Here is a 27,390-nt window from a genome sequence, read left to right on the forward strand (position 1 = left end):
ACCATTATTGTTTCATTTAGTGTCGGTGCATGGGCGTTCACTATGCCAGTGCAGTCATCTGCAGGCAAGGATGGCCTTGGATACGAGCCCTCCACAATCCTTCGTCTCAGATTTTCTAACAAGATTTTCTGTGTTTTGAGTACAGTAGTTATCATCGGGTCTGTCTTCTCCATAATCTGACAGTTCCCTCTGCCCCTCTCTTGGTTGAATCTTCTCTATCGTGTGGCCCCTATATATATATATATTTTTTTTTTTTTTCTTGCTTTACTCCCTTCATTTGGTGGAGCATATTTTGCAACAGTTTTCTGAAAAAGGGTCGATGAAGGTACATTTTTTGAGATCTTGGATGTCTGAAAATGTTTTTATTCTACCTTCCCACTTGATTGATAAAATGACTAGATATAGAATTCTAGATTAGGAATATTCTTCCTTCAGTTTTGAAGGCTTTGCTCCATTGACTTCTGGTTTTTAAGTGCTTGCTGTTGAGAAATCTGAAGCTCTTCTGATTCCTATGATGTGACCAATTTTTTAGTAGGATTTTCTTTTTGTTCCCAGTGAAACTTCACAATGACATGCCTCTGCATGAGTCTAATTTTTATCCATTCTTTTGCGCATCCAGTGGGCTCTTTCATTCTGGAAACCCTGAGTATTCTCTTGAATTATTCATTGCTGCTTTCTTCTCTTTTATTTAGATGTTGGATCTCCTGACTGGGTTCCACTTATCATTTCTCTCCTCTTTTCCTTCTTGTGCTCTTTTGCTCTGTTTTCTGGGAAATTTCCCCAACTTCATCTTCCAAAATTTCTTTTGAGTTTTTTTCAATGCTGTTATCATGTTTTCAATTTTAAAGATCTCTTTTGTTGTTGTTCTTTGAATTTTTTCATAGCATTCATTGAATAGACTCTTCTCATTTCCTTAAGAATATTTATACAGTATTTTTATTTTTTATTTATTTTTTTAAAGTTTATTTATTTATTTTTGAGAGAGAGAGAGAGAGAGAGAGAAAGGGAGGGGCAGAGAGAGAGGGAAACAGAATCCCACTGTCAGCACAGAGCCCGATGTGGGTCTTGAACTCACAGAACTGTGAGATCATGACCTGAGCAGAAATCAAGAGTTGGATGCTTAACCCACTGAGCCACACAGGCACCCTAATATAGTATTTTTAAAATATGTTTTATTTTTCCTAAAAGGGCTCTTTCTTCTAAGTTGCTTTTTTTCTATTTCTTTGCTTTGGTCTTCATCTTACATGTTAGAGTCTTTCTTCAGATGTCTGGTAATTAGTTGTCTGTTCATGATTTAAAGTGACAGACTAGGGGATACCTGGCTGGCCTGGTGGGTAGAGCATGAGACTCTTGATCTTGGGGTTGTGAGTTCAAGTCCCATATTTGCTATAGTGCTTACTTCAAAAAAAAATTTTTAAATAAATTAAAAAATAAAAAGTAAATAAAGTGAAGGACTAATTTTCTGGGGTATTGTTCCATTTGGTGTTAGGGGTATGACTTACACAGATGTGTGCATTTACCAAAACTACTCAAGTACATTTAAGATGTGTGCATTTCAATACTGTATATAAATTATGTAGTGTATAAATAAAAATATCTCTTAAATAAAACTAAAAGCAAGTGAGGAATTAAAACACTAGAAGCTCTAAGCAAGTGGGTAGGACTTACCAAGCTATAGGTTTACTTTTGGGACATCTGGGTGGACCGTTGGTTGGTATAGGACCCAACCTTCAGTGGGGCCTAGCACTCCTGTCCTGACACTTTTTTTTATCTCCATAGGGAATAAACCCCCAGGCTCTGCTAGGATAAAGGAGGGCAGTTACCCAGCAGTGTGGAATGGGGAAGGAGTTCTAAGGATATAATTGCTTCTCAAACATCTTTCACCTAGTCCTCCTTATTTTGGCTTAATGTCTATGCACTCCAACTCCAGTATTACTAATACAAGTTCTTGAAACTTCTGAGAATCCTGTAATATAAATTGGTTTTTTCCTCTGCTTCCTCACTGCCACTGTCCAGCTTCCAAAATATTATTGTTCTTACCTCCTTGTTTTCCCAGCTCCAGAAGGTTTATGTATTTTGTTAAAAAAAAATAAGTCTCTTTATTTATTTATTTTTGTAGGGTTTCAAGAAGAAGAAAAGTTAGATGTGTATTCAATCAACTGTCTTAACTCAGGTGTCAGGAAATCAGAAACGTACTTTTTAACTCTCCAGCTTCTGCAGTACAGTTAAGTCCTCTATAAGGAGTTTGGAGTGGATTCTAAAAGTTACTCACCAAAGCTATCGTAGTTTATCCCTTTGGCCACTCACCATCTACACATACTCTTCTACTGCCACTTTAAGTTCTAAACAACACTAGCAATCCAAACGTGCTTTCACCAAACAAAATGCAATGATCCTTTGTGCAAGTGAAAACATGCTCAGTATCTCTCTGAAGGGAAGACTAAAAAGTCCCCTTCCTTGGACCTCTCTCTGGGTAATGTTCATTTATCCATTTCAGGAACAGTATCTCCTGGATGTCCTGTAACCTAAGAACTAAATGATAAAATTAATCACCCACAACATACCTTATAAGAAGTAGTAAGGAAGAGGGGGGACTGGTTATTTAATTATGGGTGTGTGAGGAAGAAAATATGGGTGGCTGCTGTAGTCTTACTTTCTGCATCTGGGCACGAGACCACAGTTGGTATTTATAATTTCCTTCCCTTGTACCAGCAATTCAGCTGTTTGGGGTTCATTTTGTCTGTGAATTCAATTAGCAGCAGGGCTAGACATTTCAGACTGCCAACGAAAAATTTTTAAATGGGGTCCTCCCTTTTCCTTTGTTATTTTCAAAATGCAAATCTCCAGCTTCTGCCTTTGCAGGGATAGTATTGATATTATTGATTCCTATGAAGCGAGAAAAGCAAACAGGTCACGTGTTGTACTTTCCTGTGTAGATGGACTCCCAGGTGAAAATCACAGCTGGACAGCCGAGCACTTATAGAAAGTTAAGCAAAAATAGATTCATTTACCAATGGAAGGAAGATGGACATGCCTTGGATTGAAGGCTAGAAAACAGTAAGGTTGCCACTGTTATCCAAATTGTGAAGGTTGACCTTGTGTTCAGGAAAATCACCAGCCTCAATCCAGAGATGGTCAGCAGGGATAGTCCCAAGCAGAATTAAGGTAGTCCTCAAAATGCAGTTTGGGAAGGGTAGTAAAATTTATTTTGGTGCTCTCCTTCCTCCTTCACCAGCCTCAGCTTCCCTTTCTCTACCTGGCTTGCATTGTATTTGTACCAATCTCTGCTAAGACATTAGCTGTTTATAATATGTCTTCTGATAAAAGATTGGTATAACCTCTTAAACAGGTGTTTGCATTTCAATAGAGTATTCTTCAAAATGGAAAACGTTTCAAAATTAAAAAGAATAGAACTTTACTGATAGAATGTACATGATGGGATTAATCTGCCCCACACTCACTTGACTTTGACAGAAGTTTCCACTAGCCTATAAAGCCATTCCACTGAATTGATCTCTAATATAGATTATAATTAGTGGTGGGGATATGTTATATTCACATCTCCTGACATCTGGCCCTCATTCAGACTCTGTTGTCATTGAGTTCAAAGGTGGCTTTATTTATAGTTCTATCTATTAAGCTCAAAATTTGTGGATGGTGGTTAACTTGGATGTTTAAGACATAGCACTCTAGATGGTCAACACAGATTATATCTCGTACCATCCAACCATTTTCCAAATTCATATCTGGTCACTAGGAGAACTGGCTCAGGAACCAACGGTAATGTTCTTGGGTCCCTTTTATCTGGCAATATAAAAACACTTCTTGGTGCTGTTTTCACATTGGGAAACTCTTCAGCAAGGTTGAGTTGAGAAATCAGTGATGAGTGAGCAAAAGGCAAGCTGAGGGTGAAACACAAGCTAACACCCCCTTGTGGGATATGTGTGACATTCCTCAGGCACTCCTGGCTGCCCAAGAACAAAGGAAAGGGAAAAACAAGTGGTTAACTAATAGAGATCACAATCATGCAAGACGTGAGTCTCCATCAGTTTGCAACTATCTTAATGGTTTACAAGAAGAAAGCAATTTTGTCAATAGCCAAACCTCCAGAAACCTATAGACTCAATTTCCTGAGACCCTAACATTACTCTCCCCTCTGTAGGATACAAAATCTTAACCATCAGTCACCCCTCACACTTATAATGCAGCTCTTTCTGCCCAAGGGTCTGACCTCATGCTATAATTAAACCATCTTTTTGCACCAAAAGCATCTCAAGAATTCTTTCTTGGCCATTGGCTCCTGAACCCCACTTCAAACTATGATTCAGTAGACAGAGAAGGACAGATTAGGACCTGAGGTCCCTGGGTGGGGAAAAACACCTATTTTGGAACAATGCTGGGAGTGTCTGACCACAGCAAACCCCTTCAGGCCTAAGGTTCCTGTTAAGAATGTAACAGACCGGGGCGCCTGGGTGGCGCAGTCGGTTGGGCGTCCGACTTCAGCCAGGTCACGATCTCGCGGTCCGTGAGTTCGAGCCCCGCGTCAGGCTCTGGGCTGATGGCTCAGAGCCTGGAGCCTGTTTCCGATTCTGTGTCTCCCTCTCTCTCTGGCCCTCCCCCGTTCATGCTCTGTCTCTCTCTCTGTCCGAAAAATAAATAAATGTTGGAAAAAAAAAAAAAAAAGAATGTAACAGACCTCACCAACTCCCCCTGAGGTTTCCCCTCAGGAATTTGACAAAAGACCTAAATATGGCCATACAGTCAATCAGGAATGGACAAGCCAGCACCTAGAGCTATCAAGCCAATAAGGGTAGAACCTGAGAAGGAACAAGGAGAAAGGGAGGGGGAGGGCTGACCAGAACCTTATAAAACAAGGACCCTTGCCTATAGTCCTCGGGCATTCACTTTCAAACGTCCTCTCTCTGTAAAGAGAGCTTTCCCACTATTCTTCTTTTCTAATCTTATACTCTAATATACTCTAATCTTTTCTAATCTTATACTCTAATATGAAGGAGCCTGCTGCTCCTTCATTCTTCAAAGTGGCGAGACAACGAATCATGGGTATTGTGGTAAAAAATCCTGCAACAAAACCACATCACCAGTGCATTTTTGGTGTTATCAGGGGAGCAAGAATTACTGTCCCGTTCAGGGTCCTTCTACCTCGACTAAGAATCAAATTGACATGAGACAGATTAACAGGAGAAAATAAAATTTAGTAGTGTACATACAGGGAATCCATACAAACATGAATATTCCAAAGACAGGCAAGCAAAATGAGGCATATATGTCCTCCTGAACTAAGGAGGAGTAGAGTCTAGGACTTCAGAGTAAAGGAATGTAATTTACATGAAAATGAAAAAGAGTCAATGTTTGGTAAACAAATGTTTGTGGGCTATTCAGAAACAATTGGACATAAAGAGGACTTGGATGAAACAGGCCTTGCTAGGTTCCTCCCTGTTGACTATACTTACTTCATATCATACTGTCATTATTTATGGTGATAACTCTCTTCCTAGAGCAAGCCCTCTATCTAAATTCTTTTTAGGCAGTTGACAGGGAGATAAGGAGCTTTTACTGAATCTGCTGGGTTTTTATTGCTTTTTAACTCAAAGTAGTCTTCATGCCAAAGTGGCCCATCTTGGGGCAGCCTGCCATTGGTCCCTACAGTATGAAGTAGCCTGTGTTAACACTGGGAATTTTCCAGGGAAAAATAGGCAAATATTAAGTAATGCCGTAGACTCCAGGGCCCAGAAAAGGAATGGTAAAGTATAAAAGGATTACTCTAGGTTTGCTTTAGGGGAAGGAGATGGAGGAAGGCTTTGGTGTTCCTTGGAAGAACTAAAATACACACAGATCTTGGTCAAATCAAAGGATGCCTCCGAGACAGAACAGGGACTGGGCTTGGGTCCCCTAAACCCTGACTGTAAAATCCAATGTTCTTAGGCTGCCTTCATAAAGAAAAAAAAAAAAGCTCAAACTCTTGCCTCTTGGCTATCTATGCCTTCTTGCAGGAATGCAAAGGAAGGATGCTTACTGCAAAGACTGGCAAAGACTGGACCAAACCAGTCTGTACCAAGGTGGACCCCAGCACTGACCTTTCACCAACTTTCCCCCTCATTATGATACTAAAAATTACACCCAAGGGTAGAGATTTAACATGCTAATTAGACATGCAACACATTTAGAAGCATGACCTTTAAGTGTGCGGGTGCTAATAAATCCATACCTCTGCATGCTTAGGTGATGCCCTTTTCCCACCTACGTTTTTTAAAAAAAACTCCCTGAATTCTCCTGGGGTAGTCAGCCTAAGGACACTTTCCTCTGTGCAGACTCCCTTGTGTAGTGCATAAGCCCCAATGAAGCCCTGAATGGAACTCCCATTGGGCTTCTTGTCCATTTACATTGCTTGGAGAGCAAGGGCCTGGTTGGGTAACACCTTCAGCCCTTGTAATGTCCCCGATTTCGAATCCGAGAGATCACCAAGGAGCTGATACCGATGCAAACGCATGAGGGTTTATTTGCAAGCTCGAGCTTGGGCCCAAGTATACCCGGCACAGCAGAGCAGGGAATTGGACCCCTAGGTTAAAAGGCGTAGCGGTTTTATAGGGGCCAGTGGCCAATGAGATTGTAACACACACAGAAAGTTGCATAGTCATGCCAGTCCACACGCAGGTGGCCAATTGAATTACAATTTACCCTATAGTAACTGTTTGAACTAGCCTATCACTCTGGTCAGAATTGGCGCACAAGTTTGGCGGGCAAAAGGCGGGGTTTACATTCTTTGGCGGTTAGGGGTTCCGTATTCCTATATGAGCCGGTTTCCAGTAAGGGTGTGCTCAGCGGCTTGACTAGGGTGGGGGAGTGTCTTAAGCAATAAGTAGGTCATGTGGGGGTTATACATGAGATGGTGGGTGTAGCACAAAATGGAGTTAGTCTTGCTCTGCTTGTCCAGGGGTAGGAGATTTTTGTTAAATTCCTTGGATCCCACACCCTTAGATTCAGTATTCACTAATTTGGAGTTTGTGATCATTTGACTTTGCCTTTGTGCTATCTGTGAGAATAGGATTTATTAAACAATTGACTAAAAGAAGTTTTCAGAGGGAAATCATGAAACTATTTTAGAGAAGGAACTCTTTTCACAGCAACAATTGATAATGCTAATCGAAATGAATGCCACTTACCTATTAATTGTAACAGGCCTCCAAGGTCCTTCCCTTGAAATGTTTTAACTTTAAATGTAGCTATTCTAAGTGCTCACAGTTAATTATGTGACACCTCTATGATTGTGTTTATAATTCATACCTGCCCCTTGTCTCCCAACAAGCAGTTCAGAAAGCGGGATTTTACTAAGAGCTAAGAAATGGGACCATGTGCCACAGAGCCAATACTGAAGAAAACCTTGACCCTTGCTCAGGAAGAAAGGGGCTGGTAGCAGCAGTAAAAAAAACTTTCAGTAGAAAGGAAGCAAATGACTTGGGTACAGTGTTTAGATAGTCTGTCAAATAACAAACCAGAGGAAATTGTGGGGTGGGTCAGGAAAAAGGTTAGCCGAAAAGACCTTCAAAGGAGATGTAAACAGCCTAATAGGAGGGAGTGTGCTTGTGGGATTGGGTTGCTGGGAGCTGGATGTCTGTTGAATGTCAGAAAATGGGCAGTTTAAGAATTAAAATAAATTTTTTTTTAATGTTTATTTATTTTTGAGAGGCAGGGAGAGACAGGGTGTGCAGGGGAGAGGCAGAGAGAGAGGGAGACAGAATCTGCAACAGGCTCCCAGCTCTGAGCTGTTAGCACAGAGCCTGACACTGGACTTGATGACCTGAGTTGAAGTTGGACACTTAACTGACTGAGCCACCCAGGCACCCCAAGAATTTTAAAACCCAGGGAAATCTGGGGTGCCTGGGTAGTTCAGTTGGTTAAGTGTTCGACTCTTAATTTTGGCTCAGGTTGTGATTTCATGATCCTGGGATCGAGCCCCATGTCGGGCTCCACACCGAGTATGGAGCCTGCCTTGGGATTCTCTCTCCCTCTCTCTCTGTTCCTCCCTCTCTCTCTCTCAAAATAAATAAACATTTTTTTAAAAGGTGGTGGGGTGGGGGGGATCCATGCTTTTGAAAGAGTCTGGCCATTTTGAATTCTTTAAACTTTGCAGAAAATGTTTCCAGAAAAACGGAACACAGGAATCTGGAGCAGGTTTACTCTGAAACTTGTCATTAGAACGGAGACATATTAACGCTGAGTCTAGCCACATAATGGGACAGGAACCCTGTTTTATTGTATGGAAATTCTACTAGCAAATACTCTAATGTCTTGATCTAAAATAGTATTATTTAGATTTATATTTATTTCAGTAGGGGAAATTATCCCCAGTCTTCTGAAACAGTGTAAATCAGATCAGGCACAAATCTGAAGGGTTTGAATAGCTTTCAGAACCTCCAGCTGATGATCCTGGAGGAAACCAAGGCCATATGGAAGCCCAAAGACAATTTTATCAGGTAAATAGAATTGGTGGAGGAGTTAATTATAGCAGTAAATAGCAGCATTACATTGCAATTTTTTTTTTTTAAAGCATTTGCTTTAGTTCAACACTTGAAAGTGTACCTGCTGGCACCTTTTAACAGAGGTTTTATTAAAAGAGGTGAAGTCAGAGGCTGAGGGCCTAGCTGGCCTGGGGGTGCTTGGAGCTTTCATAGACTGGGCAGGCAGAAACTTAGGCTGAGGAATTTTAAAAATTCAAGTCATTAAAGATTAAATTTACGGGGCGCCTGGGTGGCGCAGTCGGTTGAGCGTCCGACTTCAACCAGGTCACGATCTCACGGTCCGTGAGTTTGAGCCCCGCGTCGGGCTCTGGGCTGATGGCTCAGAGCCTGGAGCCTGTTTCCGATTCTGTGTCTCCCTCTCTCTCTGCCCCTCGCCCGTTCATGCTCTGTCTCTCTCTGTCCCAAAAATAAATAAAAACGTTGAAAAAAAAAATTTAAAGATTAAGTTTACAAAACACATATAAATTTATTTAAAATATAAACAGCTCAACCTACAGAAAAATTGATTTAAAAAAAAAGAGGTGAAGTCAAAATTAAAGCCATTGTAATTGCTGTATCTATCTAGGTGAATGCTTTGCTCGTAGCAAATATGTGCGTTGGCAGTCAGCACCAGGCCCTGTGCCAAAGAGGTGGGGCAGAGGAGAGACCGAGGGAAACCAGGACACTTGCTTGTTAAAATGTTTACTCAAGAGGGGCGCCTGGGTGGCTCAGTTGGTTAAGTGTCCGACTTCAGCTCGGGTCATGATCTCACGGTCGTGGGTTTGAGCCCTGCACCAGGCTCTGTGCTGACAGCTTGGAGCCTGGAGCCTGCTTCCGAGTCTGTGTCTCCCTCTCTCTGTTCGTCCCCTGCTCACACTCTGTTCTCCGTGTCTCTCTCTCTCTCAATAAATAAACATTTTAAAAAATTAAAAAATAAAGTAAAATAAAATGTTTACTCAAGACATAAATTTAACAAATAAATCAGGGAAGGAGACAGAGGAGGATTCCTTCTGTTTTTCCTCAGGTTCCAGGTCCAGGATCAGTCATTTCTGTTATAGAAACAACTATTGATAACACAAGAAATTAACTTAATTATGTTCATTGCATTTTAAAAATATTTATATGTGTGATTTTCCATTTGGGATGCTTTATTTTGGTTCTGACGTTTTATTGATACCAATCCGTTTTACTTGCTTGTTCACAAATGTCTCTCTCACTGCTATTCTGGAAACTCCCCTGGGGGTAAATTTTCATCCTCACAACCCTCAAGATGTTTTGTTTTTTTCCATACCCTGTAAATCAGCCATAGATATCTTTGGACAGTGCTTTGATGTTGTCAGTCCTAGAGGCATTGTTTTGATATTAGAAATTGCTGGAAGGTAGCCAATGTCCTAACTAAGGAAAATAAGCCAGCATCTGAAATGGTCACTTAGACATTGTTCGAGCCACTGTTGAACTCTTGAACCTTTTACAAAGAATTATAATGCAAATGCAAAGGTAACCAGGTTTTCAGGAGAGTGTGCCAAGTGTAGATGAAAAGAAGGACTTCTTTGTTTATTGCCCCACCACCATTGCTTATGACATCTGCTGACAGATGCCAGAAACCTGGAAATTGGCAACCCCATGCATTTGGAAAGCGCTCTATTGACACCACTGCCTCTAGAACATCAAGGAAATAATTGCATTTCAAAAACAGTCCATGAATAAATACAATCAGGTACTTTTTTCACTGCATGAATTATTTTCAACTTGGAAATAGAGATAATGGATGCCAGTAGGGGAAATTGCACCCAGTGTTCCGAAACAGTGTAAATCAGATCAGGCACAAATCTGAAGGGTTTGAATGGCTTTCAGAACCTCCAGCTGATGATCCTGGAGGAAACCAGGGCCATATGGAAGCCAAAGACAATTTTATCAGGTAAACAGAATTGATATAGGAGTTAATTATAGCAGTAAATATTGCTCAGAGCACTAGCTTGTAGGACCCATGCTGGATGGTACTTCATGTCTCTCACTGACACCCAACAAACATAGCTGTGTGGCTCTTTTATTAAGAATGATAGTAATATGATTTTCTCCCTCTGTGGCTAGAGCAACTATTTAAACTATGATATTTGGAGGAGGATTGATAAAGGCAGCAAACTTTTTCAGTGTTTCCTTTTTTATTTCCCTTGGCTGCAAAGTTCCTTGCTCCCCAATACCACCACCTAATTATTTTGGCAGGAGCCTCACAATTGCTTCAAGTTTGTTCCCTTCAGTTTGAGTCATCTGAAAGCACTATTCTCAAGTCACTCCCCCACAACAGGAAACTGTAGAACCATTGCCTGTAGCAGTGGTTTTTAAAGTATTGCCCCTGAACCAGCAGTATCAGTATCACGTGGGAACTCCTTAGAAATGCAAATTCTTTGTTGTCACCTTAGACTTACCACCAAATGAGAAACTGAAGATGGGCCCCAGCATTCTGTGGTTTAATAAACCCTTTAAGTGATTCTGATTCATGCTAAGGTTTGAGAACCACTGATCTATTGAATCAAGTGGAATCTCTTTTTCTATCCTCTATCCAAGTCATTCACTCGGGCTTATCAATTCAGTTCTGCTGGTATTTAATAAGCACCTGTTCTGTGTTAGGAGTTGACATTTGCTCTCTGGCTAACTTGAAACCTAACTTGTCAAACTTAGTATTGCACAGTGAGGTGATTCAGGAACAGGTCTCACCAAAATGTGCCACTTTGACATGCAGACTGTTTTGAGCTGAAGGCAATCAAGACAATCAAGAGAAACTTTTGCCCCTCCCTTAACTACCTAGAAGAATCTAAGTTGGGTGCCTTTTCCAGAATAAGAAATAAATTTTATCTGATTGACCCATCTGTATGGCAGGACAAACTACCAAACATCTACTCTTTATTGCCCTGTGAATCGTCCTCCTCCCGTTTGATGCCCCAGGCCCCTATCCTATTCCTTAGCTCAGAAAGGCATATGTACCTAATTTTGCCATTCTGTTTTTGAACCTCTCATGTATGTGCACTTTCCATATGCATGAAATTAAGTTAGTTTTTCTCCCGTTAATCTTTCTTATGTTAATTTAATTCTTAGACCAACTGGAAGAACCTTTAAAGGCTAGAGAGAAAATGTTTCTCCCCAACAATTATGTGCTTTTTATTTATTGGCAATATAAGGAATAAGGTGTTTCTTTCATTTTCATGAAAGAAAATCCCATGTGACCAAGACATATTCTTCTATATCCCAAAATGTTAAAAACTGGTAAAGATTTTTTTTTTTAATGTTTTGTTTATTTTTGAGAGTGAGAGTGTGAGTAGGGGAGGGGCAGAGAGAGAGAGGGAGACAGAGGATCCAAAGCAGGCTCTGTGCTCTCAAACTCACGAACCATGAGATCATGACCGAGCCGAAGTCAGAAGCTCAACCGACTGAGCCATCCAGGTGCCCCAAAATGGGTAAATATTTTTGCCTAAAGCATTCCTGTATTAATTATCGTTTGCTGTCTAACAAATTATTCCCCACATTAGATGCTTAAAACAACAAACACTTATTATTTTATCGTTTCTGTAGATCAGGAATCTGGGTGCAGCTTAGCTGAATGCCTGGGTCTCAAGGTCTCTTACAAGGTCCCATTCAAGGTGTCAGCTGGGCTGTTGACTTCCATGTTCACTCACAGGTTATTGGCAGGATTCCATTTTGTTGTTGGCCTGAGGGCCTCAGTTCCTCACTGGATGTTGGCCAGAGGCCTTCCTCAGTTCCTCGCTCCATGAACCTTTCCACAAGCAGCTCACAACATGGCAACAGGCTTCCCTCAGAACAAGCAACAAGGGAGAACAAGAGTGGGCAAGCAAAACAGAAACTGCAATCTTTCTGTAGTCTAATCTTGGATGTGACATCACATCATCTTTACTGTATTCCATTAGTTAGAAGAAAGTCATTCTGACTCATTCTTAAAATATTTGGACCCTTCCTTAAGTGTTTTTGCCAAATACCCATACTCTTAAGTTTGTTTTTTGTTTTGTTTTGTTTTGTTTTACTAGAAAACATGATTTTGAATTTTCTGCCATTGATTCCTTATTTTTTTAAACTCCCAAAGGGACTCTGTGTACTAGCATTTGAGAAACACCAATCTAGAACTGTGGATCTTAAAACTCAGTATCTGTAAGAATTACCTAGGAACCTGTTAACAATGTGTATTCTCAGCCTTCAACCCAAGAAAGTCTGGTTCAGAAGGGCTGGATGCTGAACTGATGGCTTCTTGAGCACCACATCACAACCTCACATCTTCCTCTAGCCACTGCTACAGAGACCAATTCTATGGCTTCCACAGTTCCATGCAGATGTGACCTTTACGGCACCTTGCACCAGGCCTGTGTGCCTGTATCTCTCACTTTCTGTTCCAGGGCTTCTCTAAACACCAGGGTAAGAGATGCCCAAAGAAACCACTCATCATTTACTGACAACATTTTACTTGATGTACCCTCATATATTCATTATAGCTGATTTTTTTTTGGATAGTGAATTTTTGTAGACTTTCTAAAGCAGATTTTATACACGTATTTAGATTGCCAGAATTCAGATAGTAAGGGAGACCCACACTTGTGAAACCCTCTGATAATCCCAGGGACTTCTGCATCCTTGTATGCCTATCCCCTTGGATTTTGTTTTCATGCTCTTCTCTTCAGACATAACCCCCTTAGCTATTAATTTTATCATTTGGTTTGTTTGTTTACAAGTCTTCTTAAATCTTGTGTGGAAGGAAGAAAATAGAAAATCATTTCAGATACATGGATTATTTGCATATTTATTCAAACCAAACCCTGGTGTTGATATGACAGGTGAGTTTAACTTCAGTAGATAATAAAAAGTAGAACTTAACCAAACAGAATCATGAGAGGAAGAGTTTGGAGAAGGGAATTGGAGATCATTTGTATGCCAAATAGTATTTGCTACATAAGAAGATTCATGTCAAAATTTTCTTTTAGTAATGATTTTCCCTGGTAAATGTTTGTTTCACAGATGTTCAAAATCATATTTCTTAGGGAAGCTTGGTATATCCCTCTGGTAGAGATAGGTAGTTCTCTAGCCAACGTTTACTCAAGTTCTGCTCTTTATTAACATAATCCTGATTTTGTTTAGTGTAGCCATGTGCCCAGCTGAAAACGTTAGGGATGGTCCAGTCCTTGCTAGTGAGTTGTAAACAGGACTTGCCAAATGAAGCTTCTGGGAGAACTTTAAAAGGAGGCAAAGTACGCTGGCAGTTATGCTTTACCTTTTGACCTTTATCTTCTTTCTGCCTGCAACATGGTACAGTGTCGGTACAGTGTAGCAGGAGGAGTTTCCATGTGCCATCTTGTAACTATGAAACAACAAGCACGAGGAAGAAAGCCTCTGATAAAGATGGCTAAGGGCAGCCTGCCCTGCAAGCATGTGGTGACATGCTAGCTTTGGAGAAACTGGATTTGGACTTCCTGATTCATGAGAAAAATAAACCCCTTATTTTTTAAGCTACTACTATTTGGTATTTCTGACTATTACATGTGGCCAAACCTATTTCCTAATATAATCCCTTAATCCTTTTATTTGAGATTTCCTAAAGATTCCCTTTCAGATTTCCTATAGTGAAAATGCATCCTTCTATTTTTTAGGTTTATTTATTTATTCTGAGAGAGAGAGAGAGAGAGAGAGAGAGAACACATGAGCGGGGGGAGGGGCAAAAAGAAAGGGAGAGAGAATCCTAAGCAGTCTGTGTGCTGTCAGCACAGAGCCTAATGTGGGGCTTGAACCCAGGAACCGTGAGATCATGACCTGACCCCAAATCAGGATCTGTCGCTTAACTGACTGAGCCACCCAGGTGCCTCCACTTCTTTCTATTTTTAAGAAGCTCAAATTTATTTTCAGATGTATCTTACATTAAATTAATTCAGTACAAAAAAATATATAATTTATTCCAAAAAATCCTTTCAAGTGGAAGCAAACCTTAGAGATCACCTAGTTACTAAATATTTTATCACTACCTCAGAAATTTGTACTGTTTATAAGCTTATTTGCTGGTTTGTTACATGTCTCCCTTATTGAATAGAGCTGCACAAGGAAAGGGATATTGTCATGTTCCTCACTATGTCATCATCATATAAAACAATGCCTACCATACAATATGTATATGACAGATGTTTAATCAGTGAATAAATGTAGTTATCTAAATTCATCTGATGAGGAAACAAAATCTCAGAGACTATTGTTTGTTCAGCACCACAAATCTATTCAACTACTGGTGACCTATAAAAATAGTCATTTCATATGGTTCAATCTAAAAGTGGCAGAATGGACGTGAGAATTTGACATTTTCTGATTGTTGACTCAGTGTTCTTTTCACTGCAATATACTGACTACTGGTTATGATGCTGATTGCAGAATTATTCTTTTTAAAAAAATTTTTTTAATTTAATTTTTTAAAAATTTACATCCAAATTAGTTAGCGTTTGGTGCAACAATGATTTCAGGAGTAGATTCCTTAGTGTCCCTTACCCATTTATCCCATCCCCCCTCCCACACCCCCTCCAGTAACCTCTGTTTGTTCTCCGTATTTAAGAGTCTCTTATGTTTTGTCCCCCTCCCTGTTTTTATATTATTTTTGCTTCTCTTCCCTTATGTTCGTCTGTTTTTTCTCTTAAAGTCCTCATATGAGTGAAGTCATGTGATTTTTGTCTTTCTGTGACTGACTAATTTCACTTAGTGTAATACCCTCTAGTTCCATCCACGTAGTTGCAAATGGCAAGATTTCATTCTTTATGATTGCCGAGTAATACTCTATTGTATATGTATACCACATCTTCTTTATCCATTCATCTATTGATAGACATTTGGGCTCTTTCCATACTTCGGCTATTGTCAATAGTGCTGCTATAAACACTGGGGTGCATGTGTCCCTTCGAAACATCACACCTGTATGCCTTGGAAAAATCCTAGTAGTGCAATTGCTGGGTCGTAGAGTAGTTCTATTTTTAGTTTTATGAGGAACCTCCATACTGTTTTCCAGAGTGGCTGCACCAGCTTGTATTCCCACAGAATTATTCTTTATTAAAAAATAGTTTATCATATATTATAGCTTGTACTCCTGTGTATTTAAAATAGGGTCCAATTAATAAAAATGTCATTATGCTTAACTTTCCAGGAAAATGGAGGAAAGGAAATTAAGATTACTTGAGGAAGAACTAAGCACTTAATATGTGTCATTACACTTAATTCTCACAGAAGTCCTATTTCACAGAGGGTAAAACGGAGCATCAGTTAAGGTAAGTAGGCTTGTGTGGGGTTTCCCAGCTGCTAAGTGGTGAAATGGGTCTGAGGCTGGGTACATCTCATTCTAAACCCTGCACCAGTAAATGCTGTTTTACTGATTATAATCTGTAAAGCACTTGATACATGTAAAGTATTAAATTACTTACATCTTCCATTTAATTGACTTCATCAACCTCAGAAGCATAGTAATATTTGTATCTAATAAAGAACATTTCTGCTACCTTTGAAGTATTTTTTTAATGTTTGTTTATTTGTTTTTGAGAGAGAGACAGATGGAGACACAGAATCCAAAGCAGGCTCCAGGCTCTGAGCTGTCAGTGCACAACCTGACATGGGGCTTGAACCCACAAATTGTGAGATCATGACCTGAGCCAAAGTCAGATGCTTAACCAACTGAGCCACTGAGGTGCCCCTCTGCTACCTTTAAAATGGATCCAGTGGTGCCTGGGTGGCTCAGTCAGTTGAGCTCCTGATTCTTGATTTTGGCTCAGGTCATGATGTCATGGTTGGTGAGACTGAGCCCTGCTTTGGGCTCTGTGATGATAGGGCAGAGCCTACTTGGGATTCTCTCTCTCTATTCCCCTTCCCCACTCACATGCTTTCTCTAAATAAATAAATAAATAAATAAATAAATAAATAAATAAATTTAATTAAATAAAAAAGATTTACATAGATACATACATAAAATGGATCCACAGTTTTAACTGCAGACAGCTGCTTTTGGTTAGATAATTTTCAGTTGGAACATGAAACATTATAAGGCAGGGCACTTGACATTTTTTTCTGATTCTTGTTCATGCATCTAATCTACAGTTTCTTGACCACATAAAACCTGTACAGCCTGTACACTTGGGTTAGTTATCTAGTGGTTTGGAAAAAACAGAGAAGTGTGAATTCAGAAAAACAGCTGCTCCTAAAATGGAATGATATCAGACAGTCTCAAAATAAGCTTGGTCCAAGATTGCTTATTCTCCTATGAATTGGTTGGTACTTCTTGAAATTTCCTCACTTTGCAATGATTATATCAAATCACCTCTTTATTTCTGTAAGATTAATCTATCAGAGGTTTTAAACCTATTTGTAGAAATCATGCCTCTTCTTCAAATGGAATCTTATGTGGAACATTAATATGTAAATCAGGTAAGGAAAAAAACTGGTGAGGGCTGGAATGGGAGTCCAGAGACACATCAGCTGGGCTCCAGGTTGGGCCTGGAGAGGAGGCTGGTGAGGACCTCTGCAGACTCCTCACATCAGACCATCTCCAAGGTCTTTTGCAGGTTGAAAATTCTATGAGCCAATGGGTCTGTTGGGTATCTGTTGGTTACCTTATTGCCATGAAAACCAGTTGTATTCAACAAGGGGAAAATAACAATAACTGTCTTTCTCTGGGAACATCTGTTCTGGAAATTAGTACATTTTAGTTCTAATCCCAGCTCTGCCACTGTTTAGGCCTGTTACCTTGGATGCTGTTTGCCCATCTATGAAATGAGGATAAAACATTCCCTACCTACTGTATTTTCAAATACATTTTCTTGTGGGGTTAAAAATTCCTTTTGACAAAAATAAAATTAGAACAATTGTAAAGCATTGCCTTCAGGAAGATGTACAGCATCTCGACTTTTTATTCCAAAGTCACAAACAGTTACTACCTCTGTTTATAATTATAATAAAATTAAACGCCTGAAAATAAGTTCTGTTAGTGCCCGGATATAGGGGCAGGCATTCGTTTTCATTTTTGCATAGTTATAAAATTTTTTTCCAGGACAAAGTGAGACAATTCCTTTGTTAGAAAAAAAACAAAAACAAAAAAACCCTTGGTTTTTACAGAGTTGATATATTTTATCAAATTAATACATGATGCTTGGGCACCTGGGTGGCTCAGTCAGTTAAGCATCTGACTTCTGCTCAGGTCATGATCTCACAGTTCATGGGTTTGAGCCCCACATCAGGCTCTGTGCTGACAGCTCAGAGCCTGGAGCCTGCTTCATATTCTGTGTCTCCCTTTCTCACTGCCCCTCCCCCACTCATGCACTGTCTGTCTCTCTCTTTCTCTCTCTCTTTCAAAAATAAGTAAACATTTAATAAAATAATATATATGCTTATTAAAATACATAAACAAAAATAAATTCTACCATTTAAACCTACAACAAATGACATTTGTTGAACATCTTTCAAAGCATTCAATATGCAACTAAGATATAGACAGAAAGATAGTAGGTAGGTGGGTAGACAAATATAGGTACAGTGACAAAGAGATTGGTGGACAGAAATGGGAATCATACTCTATGTGCTATTTTAAACAAAAGATAACTTTATACTTTCATTTAGTGAAGGTAGAGGAAATTGAAGTGAAACTGTATGAATTGCTGAACTTTAGATAAAAGTTTCTTCACTATGGGGCGCCTGGGTGGCTCAGTCGGTTAAGTGGCTGTCAAGTCATGATCTTGTGCTCCGTGTCGGGCTCTGTGCTGATAGCTCAGAGCCTGGAGCCTGCTTCTGTTTCTGTGTCTCCCTCTCTCTCTGCCCCTCCCCCATTCGCACTCTGTCTCTCTCTGCCTTTCAAAAATGAATAAATGTCAAAAAAAAAAGTTTCTTCACTATGAAAGTTATTAGTTCCTAATTCTTTTTAAAAATTTACAAAAAACACTAAGAGGTTGGAATCATTATGTCAAAGGTTTTTTAAAAATTTCATTTTAGACTATGTCCATGGATCCCATGTGATGCAAGATGAGAAAATCAGCACATTTACTCTTTTACCAGACTTTTGATTTTTGTGTTATCATTTACATTCTGTCCAGTAACCATAGTTCCCACAGTTATTTAAGCTTAGTTTTGTATTTAAGTGAATTAAAATTTCATCATTAATCATTTTACAATGGCTTCCATGTTCCTTATTTATATATTATTTTGATTTAATTTTTGTTGGCTGAGTTTCATCATCTAATTTTCTTCCCGAGGTTGAAAAGTCCTGTCCCTTTTCTTTATATCTGAAGGACAGCTGCCTGGCGTAATCATTTAGTTAAGTTTGACTGAATATAAAGAATCTTTCTCCCCCAACACACATACACATAAGAGTTTTTAACACGTTGGAAGTTTATCGCTTTATCACGTAATAGGCCAGAGTAGGCATGATGTATACATGAATTCATCAGGAATTTGCAGTCTTGCCAGCTCATTGTTCTACCATTTCATAAAGAATGATCCTCATGGTCCAAAAAGGCTGCTTGACTGTTAGCCATCATATCCACATTTCAGGCAGCAAGGTGAAGGAATGAATCTAGAAGGACAGAATCCCACCCTTAAGGAGACTTCTCTGAGTGGCACACATTTCTACTTATATTTCACTGGAAAAAAAAATCAATTACATGGCTATGGGGTATGTAGTCTTTTAGCTGATTGCAGGTATCTGGCTCAAAATCTGGGTTCTTTGTGTTAAGAAGAAAGAAAATGGATATGGAGGAATAACCAGCAGCCTTTGCCTGCCACACCTGGACATGAAGTTTGGGGTCATGCTTTCATGTTCTCCTAGCTGCGTAGTCATACACCACTATCTTCAAGCATTTGAATGTCACTGTGGGGATTTCTGAAGTCATTCTTTCCTCCTTTTAAGTAACCTACCTTTTTGCTTGGATTCTCATGTAAATTAGTTCTTTATACTTGAACATTAGTCTCTGCAGGTATATCTTAGTTCATCTTTATTTTTTTTATATTAGTTCATCTTTCTATAACATTTTTTCCCAAATATTGGTGTATCTTTTTGATCTGCAAATTGATGTCTTTATTTTAGTAAGCGTTTCTTTCATTATATCTTTAAATATCATTTCTATCATATCTCTATTTTCCAAGAAGTTGAATCTCCTTTGCATATCTTCTTTATATCATTTTTATATCCGTGTTCTTCTATTCTTTCTCTCTAGCCTGTTCCTCATGTCTTAACATGCTTTAATCATACTTTATCCCTGGGGCGCCTGGGTGGCTCAGTCGGTTGAGCGTCTGACTTTGGCTCCGGTCATGATCTCATAGTCTGTGAGTTCGAGCCCCGCGTGGGGCTCTGTGCTGACAGCTCAGAGCCTGCAGCCTGCTTCGGATTCTGTGTCTCCCTCTCTCTCTGCCCCTCCCCCACTCATGCTCTCTCTCTCTCTCTCTCTCTCTCTCTCTCTCTCTCTCTGTCAAAAATAAATAAACATTAAAATTTTTTTTAAAAAAATCATACTTTATCCCTATTTTTCATTTTTTTCTAATGTAGCAGTCACTTCAAAGATGTTTTTCTTTTCTTTTCTTTCTCTACCAATCTGCTTTTATCCTCTTCTGTTGTATTTTTTTTAAACCCCAGTAATATTTTTTGAGATCTGTTTTTAGAGCGATCAGTTATGGTTATTGTTTTTTTTTTTAATGTTTATTTATTTTTTAGAGAGAGAGAGACAGAGCATGAGCAGTGGAGGGGCAAAGAGAGAGGGAGACACAGAATCCAAAGCAGGCTCCAGGCTCTGAACTGTCAGCACAGAGCTTGATGTGGGGCTTGAACCCACTAACCACGAGATCATGACCTGAGCCGACGTTAGATACTTAACCAACTGAGCCGCCCAGGTGCTCCACAATCAGTTATGTTTAATACATTTTGTTCTTATGATAATTTACGTATTTGTTTATTTGATTATTTTTAAACAATATAATAAATACCTGAAAATCCAACACAAAAACTAGCTCCTTGACAATAGTCTATATCTATATGTTTTTCTCATTGCATCCCAATGCCTTCTGCATCCAAGGTAAGCATCATCCTGAATTCTATTTATCATTCCTTTGGTTTCTTTTTACATTGTGTTACTGTATCAATAACTTAAAACCATCAACAAAACAAAAGGCAACCTGCTGAATGGGAGGAAACATTTGCAAATGATATCACTGATAAGGGCTTAATATACAAAATATATAAAGAATTCACACAGCTCAATATAAAAAAACACAGATAATCCTATAAAAAATGAGCAGTGGAATTGAATTGACATTTTACCAAAAAAGACATACAGATGGCCAACAGACACATGAAAGGAAGCTCAATATCACTAATCATTAGGGAAATGTAAATCCAAACCACAGTGAGATATCATCTCACACCTGTCAGAAAAGCTAGTATCAAAAAGACAAGAAATAACAAGTGTTGATGAGGATGTGGAGAAAAGGGAATCCTGTGCACTATTGGTAGGAATGTATACTGGTGCAGCCACTGTGGAAAACAGTATGGAGTTTCCTAGGAAAATTAAACACAGAACTATCACACAATCCAGCAATTCTACTTCTGGGCATTTATATAAAGAAACCAAAAGCACTAATTTAAAAAGATACAGGAACGCCTATGTTCAATGTAACATTACAATAGTAAAGATATTGAAGCAACCTATGTTTATTCATAGATGAATGGATAGAGAAGATGTGATATATATGTATATATACTTACACACACACATATACATGCAATGGAATATTATTCAGCCATAAAAAACGAAATCTTGCCATTTGCAACAATATGGATGGTATTAGGCTATAGTAAAGTAAAACCAAACAGAAACAGACTCTTAGATATAGAGAGTAATCTGGTAGTTGCCAGAGGGGAGGAGGATGGGTGGAAAAGAGGATTAAAAGGTGCAAACTTCCAGTTATAAAATAAATATGTGGATGCAATCTTCAGCACAGGGAATATAGTTAATAATATTATAACAACTTTGTATGGTGACAGATGGTAGCTAGATTTATTGTGGTGATCACTTTGTAAGATATATAAATGTTGAATCAGTGTGTTGTACACCTGAAATGATAATATTGTCTGTCAATTAAAAAGCAAAAACAAAAACAACATACACAGCAAACATGTGTTCCTTAAAAGGATTATATGTGTGATTGTATGTATTACATATATAATTACATATATTTATGTTGGTTGTCTTTTGCTTTATTAGTAAAATACCATGCTGAATATGAGACTTACTTTTTAATTTATATTATATTGCTATTTGTTATCTAAGTTTTAGTGTCATTGCAGTTCATCTGTTTTTGCTACCACATAATATTCCATGGCATGAATATGCCATAATTTATTTATCTACTTTTCGTTTATGGGCATTCTAATTATTTCTAGGTTATTGTTATGTGAGCAGTATTTGAACAAACATTCTTCCACATGTATTCTGTTATATAGGTCTGAGAATTTCTTTGCGTTTATGCCTTGGAGTGAAAGTGTTGAGTTATAGAGTATGTCCAAAATAGAATTTTTGTTATTATGTTACCCTCTAAACCTCCTCTCTACCTCCCTATTTCAGCAACTTTGACTCCCCAGTCATTCCTTATTCCCTGTGTCCAACTGACTGCCAAGCCTGGAAAAGCTCTTGCCTTCCCATGATATTACCCATCTCTCCTCTTCAAGCCTCATTAATTCTCCTCTTTACTCTCTATTCCTAAACATCATGGTTAATCAGTTCCAATCACATCATTTCCCTGTTCACCATCCTTCAGTGGCTCCCTATTGTCTATGAGATTAAGTGGACCCATAATCCAGCAAAGTCCTCCACAGTAAGGCCCCAGTCTACCTTTTAGCCTAATGTCTCTCTCTTTTGGTAGCAGAGAATGTTAGAGTTGGAAGGGACCTTAGAGTTAATCTGGTTAGACCCACTTACCTACAGAAGAGGAAACGGAGGCCCCAAAAGGCAAAAGGATTTTATCAAGATCACATATGTGATCCATTTGAACAATTTTATGGCCAATGCAGGCACTTCAGGAAGAAGGCAAAGAAAGGCTTGTGATATTTCATCTTGAGTTAAGGACAGTGGAGTGGAATAGTTGCAGACAGGGAGAATGAGCGTAATTATATTATGTGAAGAAATGTATTGAGGCTATTGGGCTAGTAGAAAAGAACCATAAAGAATGGACCCTTGTGTTACTATGTTAAGCATAACAACTGTTGCACTGTATTAAGATATAGTTATTGTATGAGACTGAAAGGGTGAAGCTATGGTCTTGGAGATATGAATCAATAGTGTCTACACTCTATCCCCAAAGACAGCAAAATTTTTAGGAATAAACATTTGGGTTTTTGTTTCCTGTTCCTCAAATATCTAAAGTGGAAGAGTGACATTTTACAACCCACTACTCATTCATTGACTATATGTCCTATATTCTCTCTTTGCCCAGGATAATAACAGTACCTACCTCATAAAGTTAATGTGAGGACTGAATGAGATAATCTAGGTAAAACAGTTACCAAATGGAAAGTGTTTAGCAAATACTATTGATTATCATTTCATAAGCAAGATTGACAGATGGGGAGGAGGGTGGTGGGAAGAAGGGAAGAGAGAAAGAGATTTCAAGTTCAACCCTACTACTCAAACCACCCATCTAGGGCCCCTCCATCTCCTCTTCCTGGTTTCCTCTTTGAAAGACATGCTTATCAGGCACAATTACTTTGGATGCCTTGTGGAATAGGACAGGTCTGGAGCACCTTGGGATTGAGCTAACGTTAGAATGATTCAAAATTATAATGTATATTGGGCATCTGGGTGTCTCATTTGGTTAAGCATCCAACTTCAGCTCAGGTCATGGTCTCGCAGTTCACGAGTTCAAGTCCCGTGTCGGGCTTTGTGCTAACAGCTCAGAGTCTGGAGCCTGCTTCAGAGTCAGTGTCTTCCTCTCTCTGCTCCTCCCCTCCCTGCTCATGCTAGGTCTCTCTGTCTCAACAATAAATAAATGTTAAAAAATTATTTTTTTTAATTTATAATATATATAAATATGTATACATAATATACAATATGTCTTTTTTTTTTTTTTTCTTAGAGAGAGAGAGAGAGAGAGAGAGAACAAGGGAGGGGCAAAGGGAAAGGGAGAGAGAGAATCTTAAGCAGCCTCTGTGCTGGGTGTGAGATCACAATTGTGAGGTCAAGACTTGGGCCAAAATCAAGAGGCTGATACCTAACCGACTGAGCCACCCAGGCACCGCCTATATATGTCTTTTAAATAAGTATGTATAATATGTATGTCTTTTACATTTTTTTGTTTTTGTTTTCCTTTTGGTCTCCCCTAGTAATTAATAAAACCTGTCCATTTGATGCTAAGGTGACCCAAGAGAAGAGCTTTTTTGTTTATTCCCCTTGAGTTAGAGTGCTTAAGAGGCAGCAGCATGCTAATGGGGGAGAACTCTTTTCACCGTGAAAAGAAAGGTAGCAACCGTAGAGAGAGTGATCCTACTCCTCCTCACAACTTGGCTGTCTTTTCCTTCCAGGGCTAAAACCTGGAATTCCAGACAAGTTCGAACCAGAAAGAAAATGTTGGCCTTTTGGAACTGGAATGATTCATGATAGAAGCAAGTAGGGAAGCTTAAGGGGAAAGATGAAAGCAAGGGTTGTTCTTTTTTAACTGTCAATCAGTTAAAATTAGTAAATATTTATTGCGAGTCCACTGCGTGCTAATCAAACGGTAAATATGATCCTTGCCCTCAAAGTCAAGCATCCAACGTGAAAAGGTAAATATGTACATAAGTGGAATAGAAAAACAAGTTAAAAATACAAGGCCTGTCGTAAAACAACATGACAAATGAAGGAAACAGAGCAAATAGGTTCTGTAGGGGTAACAAGGAGACAGAGTTCACTGAACTAAGTGCACTTCCATTATGAAGAAGGAAGACTTGAGCTAGTTGTTTTTTTAAATGGAAACACTGTATAGTGGGAAGGAAAAGACATGGCAGGAGTGGCGATGATCAAGAGTATGTAAGATATTTAATAGGGGCAATGAGAAGATCTTTCTGTCTTGAAATACAAGTTCCTTTAGGGCTCTAGTAGGAGATAAGGTCGGATGGAGGGCTTTGAATGCCAGGATGAGGAGCTCGAATTCACCCTGTGGAACATGAGGTACTCTTTAAAATGTTCGAGGCAGGCAGTGAAATAATGAGTTACTTTTGAGGATGGCTGGACAGTAGGGAGATGGGTTAAGACACTGTGGTAGAAAAACCTCAACATTTCAACAGTACATGAGGGTTCAGGAGACTTCTAAATGTGTCACATGTTTAGGAAATTCAGAATTTTTTTCTTATGCCAGCAGCTGACTTGTGTCAGGGAGAAAGGAGAGAAAAGAGCAGGCAGAATTTTATCCAATGAGGAAGACAGTTATTTTGCTAGCATTTACTTGCATTGCTGATATTTTGGGGACAACTGTGGCAAAGGCCACTTCACTCCAAAAAGTGGAACACAGTTCTCAGTCCACAGATTGAATGTAGGAAGATAGACGACCTTTGGTATCAGAGACAAGTAAAGCCCACAAAGGGCTTCGTGATGTTTCTTCCCCATTTAAAATAAGTTTCTACTTCATTAAAAACAAACAAAAAGCCCCACTTGGTTAAAAATCTCTCTGTATACTAATGTGACCAGGAAATTTCATGTATAGAGAACTGGTTCCCTCTTTTTTTAAACTTGTTTTAATTTTTATTTTTTTAAATTTTACATCCAAATTAGTTAGCATATAGTACAACAATGATTTCAGGAGTAGATTCCTTAGTGCCCCTTACCCATTTAGCCAATCCCCCCTCCCACACCCCCTCTAGTAACCCTCTGTTTGTTCTCCATATTTATGAGTCTCTTCTGTTTTGTCCCCCTCCCTGGTTTTATATTATTTTTGTTTCCCTTCCCTTATGTTCATCTGTTTTTTCTCTTAAAGTTCTCATACAAGTGAAGTCATATGATTTTTGTCTTTCTCTGACTAATTTCACTTAGCATAATACCTTCTAGCTCCATCCACGTAGTTGCAAATGGCAAGACTTCATTCTTTTTTTATTGCTGAGTAATACTCCATTGTATGTAAATATATACCACATCTTCTTTATCCATTTATCCATCAATGGACATTTGGGCTCTTTCCATACTTTGGCTATTGTTGATAGTGCTGCTATAAACATTGGGGTTCATGTGTCCCTTCGAAATATCACACCTGTATCCCTTGGATAAAATACCTAGTAGTGCAATTGCTGGATCATAGGTTAGTTCTATTTTTAATTTTTTGAGGAACCTCCATACTGTTTTCCAGAGTGGCTGCACCAGCTTGCATTCCCACCAACAATGCAAAAGGGATCCTCTTTCTCCGCATCCTCGCCAACATCTGTTGGTGCCTGAGTTGTTAATGTTAGCCATTCTGACAGGTGTAAGGTGGTATCTCATTGTGGTTTTGATTTGTATTTCCCTGATGATGAATGATGTTGAGCATTTTTTCATGTATTGGTTGGCCATTTGGATGTCTTCTTTGGAGAAGTGTCTATTCATGTCTTTTGCCCATTTCTTCACTGGATTATTTGGGTTTTTTGGGGTGTTGAGTTTGATAAGTTCTTTGTAGATTTTGGATACTAACCCTTTATCTGATATGTCATTTTCAAATGTCTTCTCCCATTCTGTCGGTTGCCTTTTAGTTTTGCTGACTGTTTCCTTTGCTGTGCATAAGCTTTTTATTTTGATGAGGTCCCAGTAGTTCATTTTTGCTTTTGTTTCCCTTGCCTCCGGAGACGTGTTGAGTAAGAAGTTGCCAAGATCAAAGAGGTTTTTGCCTGCTTTCTCCTCGAGGATTTTGATGGCTTCCTGTCTTACATTTAGGTCTTTCATCCATTTTGAGTTTATTTTTGTGTATGGTGTAAGAGAGTGGTCCAGGTTCATTCTTCTGCATGTCGCTGTCCAGTTTTCCCAGCACCACTTGCTGAAGAGACTGTCTTTATTCCATTGGATATTCTTTCCTGCTTTCTCAAAGATTAGTTGGCCATATGTTTGTGGGTCCATTTCTGGGTTCTCTATTCTGTTCCATTGATCTGAGTGTCTCTTCTTGTGCCAGTACCATACTGTCTTGATGATTACAGCTTTGTAGTATAGTTTGAAGTCTGGGATTGTGATGCTTCCTGCTTTGGCTTTCTTTTTCAAGATCACTTTGGCTATTCGGGGTCTTTTCTGGTTCCATACAAATTTTAGGATTATTTGTTCTAGCTCTGTGAAGATGCTGGTGTTATTTTGATAGGGATTGTATTGAATATGTAGATTGCTTTGGGTAGTATCGACATTTTAACAATATTTGTTCTTCCTATCCAGGAGCATGGAATATTTTTCCATTTTTTTTGTGTCTTCTTCAATTTCTTTCATAAGCTTTCTATAGTTTTCAGTGTATAGATTTTTAACCTCTTTGGTTAGATTTATTCCTAGGTAATTTATGGTTTTTAGTGCAACTGTAAATGGGATCAATTCCTTGATTTCTCTTTCTGTCACTTCATTGTTGGTGTATAGGAATGCAAACGATTTCTGTGCATTGATTTTATATCCTGCAACTTTGCTAAATTCATGAATCAATTCTAGCAGTTTTTTGGTGGACTCTTTTGGGTTTTCCACATAGAGTATCATGTCATCTGTGAAGAGTGAAAGTTTGACCTCCTCCTGGCTGATTTGGATGCCTTTTATTTCTTTGTGTTGTCTGATTGCAGAGGCTAAGACTTCCAATACTATGTTGAATAACAGTGGCGAGAGTGAACATCCCTGTTTTGTTCCTGACCTTAGGGGGAGAGCTGTCA

The 27,390-nt window shown here is 39.0% G+C and overlaps 1 protein-coding gene across 3 annotated transcripts in view; it reads left to right on the top strand.

The window, feature by feature from the left end:
• Positions 1 to 27,390, top strand: part of LOC147582531 (uncharacterized) — a 244,490-nt gene that overhangs the window by 59,151 nt on the left and 157,949 nt on the right. For all 3 annotated transcript variants that reach the window (XR_015249228.1, XM_086701148.1, XM_086701149.1), the window contains exon 2: positions 15,688 to 15,808. The gene's annotated coding sequence lies outside the window, so the exon portion shown is untranslated. The remainder of the gene's footprint in view (positions 1 to 15,687; positions 15,809 to 27,390) is intronic.

The sequence above is a fragment of the Puma concolor genome, chromosome A3, assembly GCF_028749965.1.
Source record: "Puma concolor isolate L17-30 chromosome A3, mPumCon1.1.hap2, whole genome shotgun sequence".
NCBI lineage: Eukaryota > Metazoa > Chordata > Mammalia > Carnivora > Felidae > Puma > Puma concolor.